Source organism: Sminthopsis crassicaudata, chromosome 4 (assembly GCF_048593235.1).
Source record: "Sminthopsis crassicaudata isolate SCR6 chromosome 4, ASM4859323v1, whole genome shotgun sequence".
NCBI classification, from domain to species: Eukaryota; Metazoa; Chordata; class Mammalia; order Dasyuromorphia; family Dasyuridae; genus Sminthopsis; species Sminthopsis crassicaudata.
Window position 1 is genome coordinate 472,595,037 of NC_133620.1, and position 14,685 is coordinate 472,609,721.

The 14,685-nt window shown below is 51.7% G+C and overlaps 1 protein-coding gene across 1 annotated transcript in view; it reads right to left on the reverse strand.

Annotated features, from left to right (window-relative positions):
• The window catches only part of AGAP1 (ArfGAP with GTPase domain, ankyrin repeat and PH domain 1), a 622,443-nt gene that overhangs the window by 43,119 nt on the left and 564,639 nt on the right, over positions 1 to 14,685 (reverse strand).

Below are 14,685 nucleotides of genomic sequence, written 5' to 3' on the forward strand. Positions count from 1 at the left end.
CAGAGCTCATAGAGATACCTTGCCAGTGGTGGGATGGGGTTTGATTTTTTCTTCTTCTTACTGGTTAAGGTTCTAGTGAGAGGTTCATGTAGAAAGGGGGGACCCCCTTTGAGAGTCTGATGAGCTTGGGGAGAGTTAGAGGGACAGACTAGGAGGGAAGGAGAGAGTAAGAAAGGAAGGGAGAGATAGAGAAGGAGGGAGGGAGAGAAGGAGAGAGAGAGGGAGAGAAAAAGAGGGGAAGGAAGAAGGGAAGGAGAAAGAGAGAAAAGGAGGGAGGGAGAGAGAGAAGAAGGGAAAGAGGAATGGAGATAAAAAGAGGGTAGGAAGGAGGGAAGGAAAGAGAGAGAGAGGAAGGGAGGAAGGGAAAGACAGAGGAGGAGGAAGGGAAAGAAGGAGAGAGAGAGGAAGGAAGAGAAAAAGAGGGGAAGGAAGGAGGGAAAGAGAGAGAAAGGGAGGGAGGGAGGAAGGGAGGGACAGAGGAGGAAGAAGGGAGAGCAGAAAGAGAGGAAGGGAGAGAAAAAGAGGGGAAGGAAGGAGGGAAGGAGAGAGAGGGAGAGAGGGAGAGAGAGAGGGAGGGAGGGACAAGAAGGGAGAGGGAGGAGGAGGAGAAGGAGAGGGGGAGGATCAGAGCACGGAGGGATGGTTCCCAGGGACATTAAGCAGACGTTCAGGGACCAGAGAAAGGTCTCTAGGGTGGGTACAGAGGACTTCTGGGAGACGAAGGCCACATGGAGTGGGAAGGTGGGCCCTGTGTGGGCCGGGGATGCCTCCTGTGATAAAGCCTCAGATTCATCCGCCCAGATTACTGAGGAACCCCAAATGGAGCCTTCCGCTATTGCCAAATGAACTCGAAGCGGGCCCGTTTATTAACTTTCGAGGACTAAGCACATCTCTCTGCACTGTAAAAACTGATCATTACTTCCTAATGTGCAGATCCTGAATTAGCCCGGCAGTCTCTCTCTATTAGGCTTGGACACAAATGATAAACCCTAATTCGCCTGTAGAAGCTATTAGCTGCATCTTTTTTTTTTTTCTGCCCAAGGTCCTCTACGCTATTTTCTCCATCCCAGAATGCACAGGGGGCCCGATGAAATCCCTGGTTTCGAGTCTGGTTGCCGGCGGTGGGCCCCCGGCCGAGCTCTCTGACTGTCCCACTGGGAAGAAGAGTCGGGTTCCTTGGTCTGAATTTGTGATCCGATGACCTCACTTATAGCCTCAGTTTACCCTTCTGTAAAATAGAAGGGGCTGGGCTTTTTGTGGGTCCTTGGTACCTCTTCCAGCTGTCAGGATGGCTCCTTGGGAAGCTTATGAGAAGGACCCTCAGAAATCACCGTTTCTCCTGACTGAGAGGACCCCGCCCCAGGGGGTCAGGTGCGCTGCCCACGTGCCCAGCAGCCGAGGCGGGAGGAGAAGAGGGGGCTCTGAGAGGCTCCTTCTACCCTGGCCCTCGAGCCGCTTGGTCTGCGGAATAGTAGCTGGGGAAGGGATTTGTACCAAGGACATCAGGGCAAAGCTCTAATGAAAACTGTCATGGGATCTTTAATGAGAGGGAGGGCTGTCTGCAAGGCAAGAATCATGGGCTTCCCATTGCTGGCTGAGCCAGGAGCATCCTCGCTGATCGCCGCCTTCCACCCAAGGCTGGGCTTCCTCCTGACAGAAGAAAAAGATGGCCGCTCGGGCCCAGGTCCTTCCTGCACCGGGGCAGTTACTGGCAGGTCTTGGCCGGGGCCTTACAGGGGCAGTGGGGGTTCCCTCACCCGGCGCCCCCGGCCCCTCGCCATCCATAGAGTGCCCACGTGGGCAAAGGCCTCTGGTAAAGTGCCAGCGGAGCCTCCTGGGCCTCGGCTCTCCCAGCCGGACTCTTGTCAAGGGGACCCTCGTGAAGCTTTCCGAACAATGTCACCGTGGGCCTGCCAGCGTCCCCGGGGGAGGAAGAAGCAGGACGGGCTTCCTCTGCTCTGACTGGGGGCGGCGAGGGCGGGGGTCAGCGAGGGCGGGGTCAGCCAAAGCTCCGGACGCTTCCTCCCGAGCCTTCGAAGCTCCTGGGCCACCGAGACTCCCCTCAGAACGCGGGCAGTTTCCTCGCTGGGACTTCCCTCCCATCCCTGGCTCTGCCAGACGGGGGCTGCCGGCGACGACGAAGAAGAAGAAGGCCGCAGACCTCAGTCAGGGCCACGGAGCGAGGCAGGGTCGGGGGAGATTCGGACTCGGGTCTCCTCAGATCAGGCTGATTCGGGTCAGATTGTGCTCTGCCGCGTCTGTGATGAGGGGCTTGCGCTCAGGGCAGCCCCCTGGACTGTCCCACTGTGAATCTCCTGCGGAGCCCGTTCTCACCGGGGCTGATTCGGTGTCCGGCTGTCAGGAGGCCATTCACTCACTGACCATCGCAGCCCATTTCGTACGCCTGCGGCCCGTGGGGACTGGCAAGTGGTTCGGGCCCGTTTTATAGCCAAACAAACTGAGGCTCCGGTGAGTTCAGTAACTTGCTCAAGATCCCAACACGGCGGCTCGACTCCAATGAGGAGAACGGCGGGAGTTTCTATTTAAAAAGCCTCTGCTTTCAGAGAGGGAACTTTCCCTCCTGTGTGTGTGGTCACACACACATAGACACACAGACACACTCACACATACACACACACACATACACACACACACACACACACACACACACACACTACAGTTCTTTTCCCAGCTCACAAAAGGAGCTGCTTCTTCTCCCCAAGAAGGGTCTTGTGGAGCCTCCTATTGGTCATTGATCTTTCACCACAGAGAGTGTGAGTGAGTGTGTGTGATTGTGTGTGTGATTGTGAGTGTGTGTGTGAGTCTCTTGTGTGTGTGTGAGTCTGTGTGTAAGTGTGTGTATGTGAGAGTGTGAGTGTGTGTGATTGTGAGTGTGTGTGAGTCTGTGTGTAAGTGTGTGTATGTGAGAGTGTGAGTGTGTGTGATTGTGAGTGTGTGTGAGTCTGTGTGTAAGTGTGTGTATGTGAGAGTGTGAGTGTGTGTGTGTGTAGGAGTCTGTGTGTAAGTGTGTGTATGTGAGAGTGTGAGTGAGTGTGTATGATTGTGTGTGTGTGATTGTGAGTGTGAGTCTCTGTGTGTGTGTGATTGTGAGTGTGTGTATGTGAGAGTGTGAGTGTGTGTGATTGTGTGTGTGTGTGTGTGTGTGTGTGTGTGTGTGTGTGAGATCCGGACGCCCGCCCTCTGTGCCCAGGGTAAGACAACAGCCAAGGGCCCGACCCTAGTCCTGAGGCCCCGTCACTGCTTCTCCCACCATGCTTTGGGGGAGGAGCAGGCAGAAGAGTGCGCAGGAGGCGGGGCCTGCCCAGTCAGGAGGACCTGCTAAGGTGTAGAGGGGACGCCCGACAGCCGGAGCGGCCCCTGCCCGTGAGCGCGGCCCGACGGGAGGAGCGCTCCTGGAGTCCCCCGGCGATGGCGCGGGCCCTTGTATAAGAGGTGGCGTGTCCTGGCCGACATTTCCAGCACCGTCCGATCTCGCTCCTCGCTGCAGAAAGCCGGGCTCGGCTGGGAGATGCCGCGCACAAAGAGCTCCCTCTCTTCCTCCGTGAGCCCCAGACCGGGGCCGCTCCGTGCCGGCCCAATCCGCCGAGGACCATGGCTCGTGTTAGACACATGTCAGCCGGGTGTCGGGGCCACCCTGGGAAGGCGACGGCGAGTGTGGGGGAGCGCCCTTTGTCAGCAGCTCCACAGCAAAACAGCAGACCTCGGTCATGAGGGGACCTATCCTCCCGCCAATAAACCCCTGGCTTGTCTCTACTTGACACAAAATGACACAAAGGGCAGCCCCCAGAGACCCCTCGCGGCCCCCAGAGGCCTCTGGCTGGGACCCCTGCTTGCTGTCGGACCGCTCTGGAAGCAGAGTCCGGGTTCCCACATTAATGAAGCCCAAGGGAAAGTTCTCACCTGTTCGCAGCCCTCCCACTGTGACCGGCGGAGCGGGCCGGAGTTCTCGGGGCGGGGTCCCAGCAAGCCTCCCACACTTCCCTGCTGGGTGACCCCGGCAAGGAGCTGAACCCTTCTCTTCTCAGGTTCTAGACTCCAGGCCGGACGTTAGAGCCGAGCTGCTGACCTGGACGGTGCAGGGAGTTTCCATCCCGGGAGTTCCCTGCCCCATCACTCACAGAGGCCCTCCCCTTGTCCTCAGCCTCACTGATCAGGTGTGTAAGGGCCTGTGAACCTCCAAGCGATTGTTGTTGTTTACAAGTTCCCATTTCCGCCCAGATTGCTTGGCCAAAAACAATCAGATTAATCAGTTTGAAAATGTTTATGCTCACGATGCTTTCCCATGGCCTCCCCTCTACTGAAAGGACAGAGAGGGACCGGAGGGTCCTCGGCCGCCCCCCCCAAAGCTGGGCCCAAACTGGGCTCCTGGCTCGGGGTCGCCCTCGGGGGCTCCCGTGGGCACCAGGGGGGGCAGTTTCACACTGAAGTCACAGACATGCTACCAATGCCCGTTTCCTATACACGTGCGTGCAGGACTGAAATCCCAGGGCTGGTTAGAGAAAGTTATGATGTGATGGACGCCAAAGGCAACCCCCGGGAGGAAGGGAGAGAAGGGTTGGGAGTGGCCGCCACTGAGCCCCCCAGCCTCAGTGTGCTCATCTGTAAAATGGGGCATTTGGGATGGGCGGATTCCAGGACCCTTTTGGCTCTGAAGCTAGAGGCCCCCAGTGAGAGATCCACAGGAGGCTCAAGGGGATTAGGGAAGGAGGGTGGGGCGGATCCCCTGGGGGTGAATGTCAGCCCCTGCAGGATTGGCAAGGGAGGCCTGGAGTCAGGGGGGATACCCTGGAGGCTCTGGGGGTGGGGCCGGGCTGGCAGGGCCAGGAGGCAGATGCCCCGGCCGAGCCACGAGCCCCCCAGCACTGGAATCTGATCAAAGGACCAGCCGGCACAGCCTCAGCGCTCGTGCTCACTTTCCCGGGGGGTCCCAGGCTCCCAGGGGAGCTGCTCGCACAGGTGGGGGGATCCACCAGTTAGGAGCGGGCCTGCAGGAAGGGCCAATTAGCTCTAAATCTTCTAGGGCTGAGGAGGGATCGATGGCCAGCCAAGTGTGCAGGCGCTGCAACCCCCGGTGCCTGATTAGCTCCGAGAGCATCTCTGGGGCTATCTACTGTTGGGTGTGAGAACGGGGAGGGGAGGGGGGGTTGCAGGCTGAGGGGGAGCAGAGGGGGGAGTAAAGGGGGGCTGCAGGCTGGGGGGGAGTAGAGGGGGGAGTAAAGGGGGGCTGCAGGCTGGGGGGGAATAGAGGGGGGAGTAAAGGGGGGCTGCAGGCTGGGGGGGAGTAGAGGGAGGAGTAAAGGGGGGCTGCAGGCTGGGGGGGAGTAGAGGGAGGAGTAAAGGGGGGCTGCAGGCTGGGGGGGAGTAGAGGGGGGAGTAAAGGGGGGCTACAGGCTGGGGGAGTAGAGGGGGGAGTAAAGGGGGGCTGCAGGCTGGGGAGTAAAGGGGAACTGCAGGCTGGGGGGGGAGCGGAGGGAGTCTGGTGAAACCCTTGAGCCCCTTCTCAGGAAAATATTTTCAAATGAATAACAAAATCCTTAGGATTATAAAAGAAACGAATTATATTGGAAGCGTTATTAATAGATTTTCTCAAAGAGCTCCCAGATTGCACACTAAAACGCCCCGGCCTGTAAGGGACCCGAGACCCCCAAGTCCGATCCTTTCAGTGTATGGACTAGAGATGCACATGTCAAGGGACTTGGCCAAGATCACGCAGGGCCAGAACTCAAGCCTCATTCTTCTGGCTGCATTTCGGACGCGACCCTCACGTGACCGGCTGCTTGCCTACTTCTTTCAATATCTGCAGGTCCCTTCGCATCCAGGCCTGCCAACGTGCTTTCACACTGACTTGAGCCTGTGGGCTTTTCTTAGCATTCATCACGGGTCTAGAGTTGGATGTTTTTTATTAGAAATCATCTAATCTCACAACATCCTCACTCTTTTTTTGTTCGTTTGCATTTTATTTTCTTACTCATTTTCTTTCCTTTTTGATCTGATTTCTTCTTGTGCAAAAAGAGAATTGTACAAATATGTTAACATATATTGGATTTAGCATACATTTTAACATGTATAACATATACTGGATGGCTCACACATATATATTGGATTTCTCTGGGCTGTTTTCTCATCCCCTCTCAGAGGCTCGTCTGGAGCTGTAAATGCCGGCTCCCACATATTTAAAAACAACGTCAGTTCCTACTCTTCTTTTCCAAAGACGTGGGCTCTCTCCTGTCTGATACGGCCTTGTCCACGGGCAGCTCTGGGGGCCTCCCGGCCCCTGCTCCTCTGCCTGTCCCAGCCTGGATCGGCTTCTGGTCTGCCTCCAGGCTGCGGCTGGAATGATCAGGCCGCAGATTTGCCTTTGCCCACAGTCTCTGGGAGTGATCCTCAAGGCCCTGTTAATGGACTCATAATCGGTGCATTTTACTAACTGGCTGAATATTTATAGGGGAACATCTCTGAACCAGGCACCCACTTCCCGTAAAGCCGGGCATCTTTGGAGAGGCGTTAATGAGGACGCTCCGTCGCGAGACGGGCGCTAAGTGAGTTATGGCTCTCACAGTTTGATTCAGTGTCTCCCCACGAAGAGAAGTTGATAAAACGTCTTAAGTAAAAGCTGAAGTCCCCTAGCAGCTGTTTGGTTTGCATAACCACAGATGTATAAGCTTTATTGGCAGTAAATGTCATTCTGGCACACAAACGCACGCCTGGAAAACCCAAAGGCACATGGGAGCCCGTTACTGCCATCACGGAGGATCGCCGTCCCGACGAGACCCCAGACGGGATGCCCGCGCGGACACCGGGGCGGGCACGCCGCCGACAGGCGCGCCCAGGGACAGCTAGGCACTCCGAGTCACAATTAGAGGCCCCGTCATTTTTGGGTGCTCCTGCCAATTAATTAATCCTGTCAAATCGAAAAAACCAGCGAGGTTCACATGATAATTTGTATAGGGAAAGACGAAACGAACACAGAAAGGAACGTGGAATCGTCCCTCGGAGAACTCGAGACAAACCAAACCGGGGGAGGAAAGGAGCAAAAAAGAAAAGAGAAGTGGAAAGGATGGGGAGTGGATGGGGGGGACGGAGGGGGAGAGAGAAGAAAGTTAAACTGTCCTTGTTATAATTGTTAACTCTGATCGCTCAAGTAGAAGACGGGCTGATTAAAACTCCAAACGAGCCCCTAGCTCGCTGAAATCTCAGAGTCCGGAATGATAGAATCAGAGGAGTTTATTCATACCATTAAACCCCAGAGAACTTAATTGAAAGAAGAGCATAGCCCGGACCTTGACAAGCGGGAGGTCACAGTAATTGCTGCCGGACATATTTAACATTAAGATAATCAGGCCATTAATTACCCTTTGGATCATTAAATCAGCCAGTTGCAAAATGAAATTTCTGCCTCTATTACTCACTTGAGAGACCACAGGGGTGGCTTTTAATTTATCAGTGAGCTTGAGCTACAAAGGACCAGGCTGGGGGAGGGAAGAAGGGGGGGGGCTTCCTCAGCAGAGGCAGGGATATCAATCCGCCATGCTTGGTGATCGTGGCAAATTAACTAGGTAAGATAACCCTGGCTTGCAAAGGCAGGAGCGGAGGGTATGTAAATAGATGAGGGCAGACAGGGAGAGGAGAGCCTGCACACCACTTAGCAGGATAATAAAGGAAATCATCCTTGATTATCAGCGCTAATTTGGACACTGCCGGTAGCTTGTTATGCGTGTTCTGAGTAGCATTTAATTAATTCAATTGCTTGTTAATGAGGGAAGTGACATGTGGGGAGCAGATGCCACCCAATTGCAGATGGGCTCTGGTCAGCCCTTCACAACACAGACCTTTTTTTTTTTTTTTTTTTTTTGGATTCCCATCCACCCCTCTCCCCCTCTATGCCGTTTCCCCCCTCTCCCCTTTATGCGACGGCCCCCTCCCCAAAGAAAGAAGATAGTAAAAGATGTCCAGTGCCGGTGAACGCTCAAAAGAGACAAAAACACTGACCTCGCCAGGCCAAGGACTGTGGAAAAATCATCAGATCTGACGATTCTGGGGCCGGAGAGGGAGCGCTGTTCCCTCAGGCCATCCTCGTAAAAGTGCATCCTTATGCCAGGAATCCGAGATGAAGGCGATTATGGAGCTCCCCCTCCCCAAGTCCTGATCAAACCGAACAAGACAAAGAAACGTGGAGGTTCTCGGCGCTCCACGTCTCGGCGCGGCCCGGGAGGGACCCAATTATTTCTAGTTTGGATACATTTCCCCTTCGTCAATATCACCAAGCGCATAAATAAGATGAAAGTTGGGCTGGGAAATCAAAAGCGGCCGAAGCAACATCGTCGGGACAAACTTATTTCATCTGCAAGTCGGCTGCTGGTCCTCCTCACAGATTTTTGGTGCCGGAGACTCAATCTTCCCCTCTGGAGAGAGAGCTTGCTTTCTTTCTTTTTTAAATAGGTGAAGGAGGAGAAGGGACTATGGGCACTGGGGTGGATTTAAATAATAGAGGAAAACACTAAAAATGGAAAGGATGCTTGTTCTGTGGAGGAAGCCACATGGTGGTTCCCAGAAATCAGCCAAGTCATTTCACTTGTGTGCGAATCAGAAAGATGAAGGAGACTCTGCCCTACATCCAGAGCCCCTTTCACAGAAATTAGAAGGCAATTGTGCATGAGTCTTGGCCAACTCTATTTGATTCTCTCTCTCTCTGTCTCTCTCCTCCTCCTCCTCCTCCTTCCTTCTGATTTCTTCCTTTCTCTTTCTTTTTTCATTCCTTTCCTTCTTTTTTTCTTTCTTTCCTTCTTTCTTTTCTTTCTCTCTTTCTTTCTTCCTTCCTCTCTTTTACATTCTTTCTCTCTTCTTGACTCTTTTATTATTTTTTGCTTCCCTCTTCCTTTCCTTTAATCATTTCTTCCTTCATTCCTTCCTCTTCCTTTCATTTTCTTTTTTCTCCTTTCTCATATTATTTTTCTCTTCCTTCCTTTTCTTCCTTCAATCATTTCTTCTTCCTTTTTCTTTCCTCTTTTTTCTCTTTGTCTTCCTTCCCCTTTCTCTTACCTTCTTTCTCTCTTCCTGACTCTTTAATTCTTTCTTTTTTTTCTTCTCATTTCCTTTTTCTTCCTCCCTCCCTTCCTCTTTCTATCTTCCTTTCATTCTTTCTTTTTTTTTCCTTCCTGCCTTCCTTTCTTCCACCTCTCCATTTCTTTTTCCTTTCTTTTCCTTCTCTCCCATCCTCTTTTCTCTTTTTCTTCTCTCTCTGTCTCTGTCTCTCTGTCTCTGTCTCTCTTTCTATGTCTCTCTCTCTGTCTCTCTTTCTATGTCTCTCTCTCTCTGTCTCTCTTTCTATGTCTCTCTCTGTCTCTCTTTCTATGTCTCTCTCTGTCTCTCTCTCTCTCTCTATCTCTCTCTCTTTCTGTCTCTCTCTCTCTCTTTTTCTCTCTCTCTCTTTCTCTCTCTCTGTCTCTCTCTCTCTCTCTCTTTCTCTCTCTCTCTTCCCCCCCTCCCACCCCAGGCTTGAGGAGCTGGGAGGACTAGGGTCCACTTCACACCCTTACAGCTATGAAAATCATTTCCTAACCTCAGGACCAGCACAGCCCTCTGATATAGCTTTCTGGCTGATTCTTCTTCCCCTCCACACTGATTCTGCCTCTTCCTCTTCCATTTCTGTAACTTAGCCCAGAGGAATACAGTTGAGACGTAAACCCACATTAGTTTTCATTTGGGGATAGAAACCTCATTTACCTGGCAGTCTCAAGCCTCAAACAGCCTTAGTGACTTGCCTATCACAAAGAAGGAAAAAACAAACAAACTCAATTTGCTGATGATTCATTCAGTGTCTACCAGGTAACTGGCGATGAGTTTCACATGTGCCCGACACTGAAAATCTCCAAATTGGGATGCCTCATTTATGGGCACGATGTTGGAGCTGGTAAGAGTTTACATTTGTTAGAATGCTTTTGATTTATTAAAGCATTTTTGCATCTTTGATCTGGGAGCTTAGGTAGGGCCTGTCTCTTTCTTTCTTTTTGAAAGCTGAAAAAACAGCCTGGGAGGATGTCATGAGGATGGGAGGTAGCTTCAGGTAACCTGGGTTTGAAACTCCTCGTGGCCACTGACTGCCCCTGTGACTACTTTCCCTTTCTGGGCCTCAGTTTCCTTAACTGTAAAATGAATGGGATTAGACTAGATTATCCATTCTCAAGCTTTTTGTTCTCAGGGCCCTTTTACATTCTTTTTCTCCACCTTGAGCTTTTAAAATTTGGGTTATATCAATAGATACTTTCTGTATTTAAAACAAAAACATGTTTATATTATTATGAAATTAGTTTGGACCTCAAGGACCTCTTGAATGGATCTTCTAGACTTACAATTTAAAAACCATTGGATGAAATGATCTCTAAGGTCCCTTTTAGGGCTTTGGAATATTTTTGTGAACTTTTTCAGGGCTGGCTTTTGACAAGATCCTACAGCCCAAAGTATCAGGTCTGTGGACAGAGGGTCCAAGTAGGATTCTCAGCGATAAATTTAGGAACTTGGGAGTTGTTTAGGATAACTCATGATCTCTCTCTGGGCCTGATTTTTGTCCTCTGCAAACCAAGAGGGCTGGGCTTCATCAAATCATCCAATAAGAATTAAGTGCCTACATATTCCATCTGTATTGAATTTTATATTGGATTACTTGCTGCCTAGGGGAGAGGGGTGGGAGGGAGGGAGAAAAAAATTAAAAAACAAGGTTTTACAAGGGTCAATGTTGAAAACTATCTTTGCAGGTATTTTGAAAAAAAAAAAAAACAACCTATTCTTTTTTTATATATTTTTTATAATATTATCCCTTGTATTCATTTTTCCAAATTATCCCCCCCTCCCTCCACTCCCTCCCCCCGATGACAGGCAATCCCATACATTTTACATGTGTTACAATATAACCTAGATACAATATATGTGTGTAATACCATTTTCTAAAACAACCTATTCTTAAAAAACAGCAGCAACAACAACAACAACAAAGGTGTCTACTACATGTCAGGCACTGTACTATGTGTGCTGAATACAAAGACAAAGACGAAAGCATTCCTGTCCTCGAGGAGTTTCCATTCTGTAATAACAGCAAACATGGACAATTACTTTGGTTGTGAGTCATTTTTCTTTCGTGACCAACTCTTTATGACTCATTTGGGGTTTTCTTGGAGACGTATTGGAGTGCTTTGGGATTTCCTTTTCCAGCTCTTTTTACAGATGAGGTAACTGAGGCAAGGGGTAAAGTGACATGCTCAGGTTCTCAGAGCTGGGACGTGTCTGTGGCTAGATTTGAACTCATGAAGATAAGTCTTTCTGAGTCCATTGTGCCACTAGAGACCCCTGTTCAACAGAAGTACATACAGACATATATTTCCAGCCCTAACTTGGTGACACGATCTCTGTGCTGACTTCTCTAAGGGGATGGGGCTAGTGAAAGAATAGATTCCCGAGCCCGGCTCTCGGGCTTCCGAGGTCCAAGCCTCCCTCTACCAGGCCCTGTTGCCTCCCAGTCCTTCCTCCTCATGTTGGTCTAAGGCCGGGCCCTCCTGAAGCTGCAGCAGAAAACGCCCTTCTTCCTCCCTCGAAGGTCCGGTCAATTCTGCCCACCGCCGCCCTCCACACACCACTTTAGCCCCGCCATCTTAAATCGATATTTTAAGTGTGTGCTTAAATGGTATCGATAGCAATTAGAGAGGAAAATTCTGATTTTGCTCTAGACCCAGTTAATTGTTGTAACATTGATCTAGCCTAATTTGACTTCTCACTCCAAATTAAAATGACATTACAAAGGGAGGGATAGAGGGCACGGCCCCCCTCCCCTCGGACAATAAATTTAATATTGAATGCGATGAAAAGAAATGGCAGTTGTTACAAGATCCATGCTGAAAGATTTTCTCCCTTCCCCCTCCCTTTCCTGGGAGTAATTAAAAGATGCTTTTCTTGACTAATGATTCCCCTGTTTAGAAATGGGAAGTCAATACTCCTTCAGCAGCAGTCAGCTTTAATTTGTCACAATGCTCTCCAAGTTGGGACGCCGCTTCTCAGGGCAGCCGATAATCGCTGGAAGCAATTATAAGCTTTCTAAAGCTGACCTAATCAGGGGCCGAGCCGGCCGCAATCTGAAGGCAGGCCAGCTGCTTGGAGCACCCAGAGTGCCTCGCTTCCTCTCGGGGTGTTTATGGGACAGCGCCGTTTCTGTCTAGTCCCTTCACACCTTCCCCGCATCCTAATTCGGGCCTGATTGGGAAAGGGGGGGCTGCTCCTACAGGGCACATTGGGTCCTAATGAGATGGAATGGGCGGGGCTCCCCGGGGGGACATCTGGCTAAGTGGCCCCCGTGGCCCCCCCCGCAATTTGGGAAAGAGGGCAAGAGGCAGACCACAAATTGTGAAGTACCTTTTTAGTGCGGGCTTTAATGCAATAATTAAACGGCCTCACAGCTGCTTCTCCCAGCATTCTAAGACTCTCTTGCAGGCCCAGGGTCAAGGAAAAGAATTCTGCCCTGAAATCTGAGCCTAAGCTTTCTGGTTGCTGCATCTTAATGAGGCAGAGAGACAGGGGCCCTAATGAGTGTCTTGCTAGATCTGAGCCGGCCCTTGCCGACTTTGGGGCTTCATTAGCCTCCACGGGCACAGGGATATTGCACTAACTTTGAAAATGGTCTCTTCATTTCCCGTCCCTCCTCCCTTTGACCTGTCCTTGACCCCACTGCCCAACGGGACGTCCTATTTTACAAGCATGACCAGGCGTCTTCGGTGGCTCCCGGTTACTGGAGCAAACGTCCACCTCCCTCCCCCGGGCTCCCATTTCCCAGATTTCTCTCTCGTGACTTCCCTAAACACCTGGAGGCTCCACACAAACCAGCCACTTTCTGGGAGAGCTGCCAATCTGCAGCGGTGAAGGGACATCCCACGCCGGGACTGCCCCACATTTTTAACCCTTGGTCTGAACAGACTCAGGAGAGAAACCCTGGGGGCGGGGCTGGCCACGTGACGTGGTCTGCCCAGTGAATGGGGCCGGACCTGAACTCAGGCCTTACCCGACGCCAGGCAAGCAGCGCTCCATTTCAAGGACCTCTCTCATGATTACATTGGTGATGCTTTTGTGATGACAATTGATTGGTCCTCATCTCTTTTGAGGGAGTTCAGAGAGAAGCATTTTTACTGTTCATCATCATGGCAGAGAAGATGATGGACCGCCAGCGGGGTCACCGCCATCTTCACCACGCCAGGAGAAATCGAGGAAAGCCCCAGCGAGGGGCGTGGAGTTCTGAATTCACAGGAAGACACGATACTTGTGGGACAGGCCTCCAGGAGCCCTGGGATTGGAGGGACTGGGGAGAAGGGTACAATGTGCCCAGGCTCCTCCACTGCTCTATTCTTCAGCGACTGCCGCTGACCGTGTCCCTCAGCCACGCGTTGTTGGTAAAGCAGGGGTTCTTTGTTTGCCATTTGGCTACATGACATGGGTAAGGGATAACTGATGGCCGGCCGGCCCATGTGTCCCACGGGCATTATGGGAACTAAGGGAAATGGAAGACCAGCATCTCGAGGGCAGTATCAGCATCGTCGGTGAGACGACCCACCCTGAGGTCCCAGAGCCGCTGTAGTAGCTGGACATGACGACAACAATGATGATTATTAGTCCAGACCCAGAGCTTCAAGAGTTGGCATCCATTGGCGTGGAATGTCCCTGCGCCAGTGCCGAGGGTTAGGGGCCGTGAGCCCGAGAGACGTGTGACTGACTAATTAGAAGGTGGGAAGATGGGTCTCACCTCCCATTAGGGCTCATTTGAAACACGGCTCCGCCTTCCCATCATCCACTCTAGGGCACATATTCCTGTCCCCATCCTTATGCACAGCCCCAACTAAGGAAAACTCCCAGCCTGTTCTTTCTTGTTCTGGGAAAAACCCTTCGGGCCGTTATGACTGTGCTGGGTACCCAGAGCAGAACCTGAGCATGTGCCACAAAACCAGTCCCCACTGCCCCCGGGGGAAACCCGTCCCCTGTCCTCCAGATCACTGGGGGGCGGGTCATTTATCTTATTTTTTATACTGCTATCGTCCTACTGATTAAAAATTTGGAATTTGGGGCAGATTTAAGGTTCCCAAAGGGCCACAGCACTAACAAAGTCTAAGTCTGCCTGGGCCAGCTGGCTCTCTGGCCAAAGCGAGCTTCTGCTTTATCTCTCTATAAATTATAAATAGATGATACAAAGGAATACAGGTGAGAAAGGCAGGTATTCGCCTATTTGACATAAGGGCACACGTGGGAAACAGAAACGAAGAGAATTCAGAAAATCCACGTCGGGGATAAGCATCTGACAGGGAGGAGAAGGGTGAGAGGGAAAGGAACGGACCAAAGAAAGGTGCTTCTCCAGACCCTCCCAGGAGCGACGAGGCTTTGCGCTGCCCAGCTACTGCTTCTGGAGACCTACACACACGCTTTAGACACAGCTTGTCTGGTTACAGGCACCCTCGAGAGCCGCTCAGCCAGGACAGAAGCAGGGCCCCACGACGGGCACTCTGTGCCCACCCCTCCCAGCGGACTTCCCACGCAACAAGCTCCTTGCTGTGCAGTAACTCTTGGAATTCTGTACCTAAAGCTGAACCGGCCGGTGCCACAAATTCATTTTCACTCAGACAAAATCCTGTCTGCCCTGCC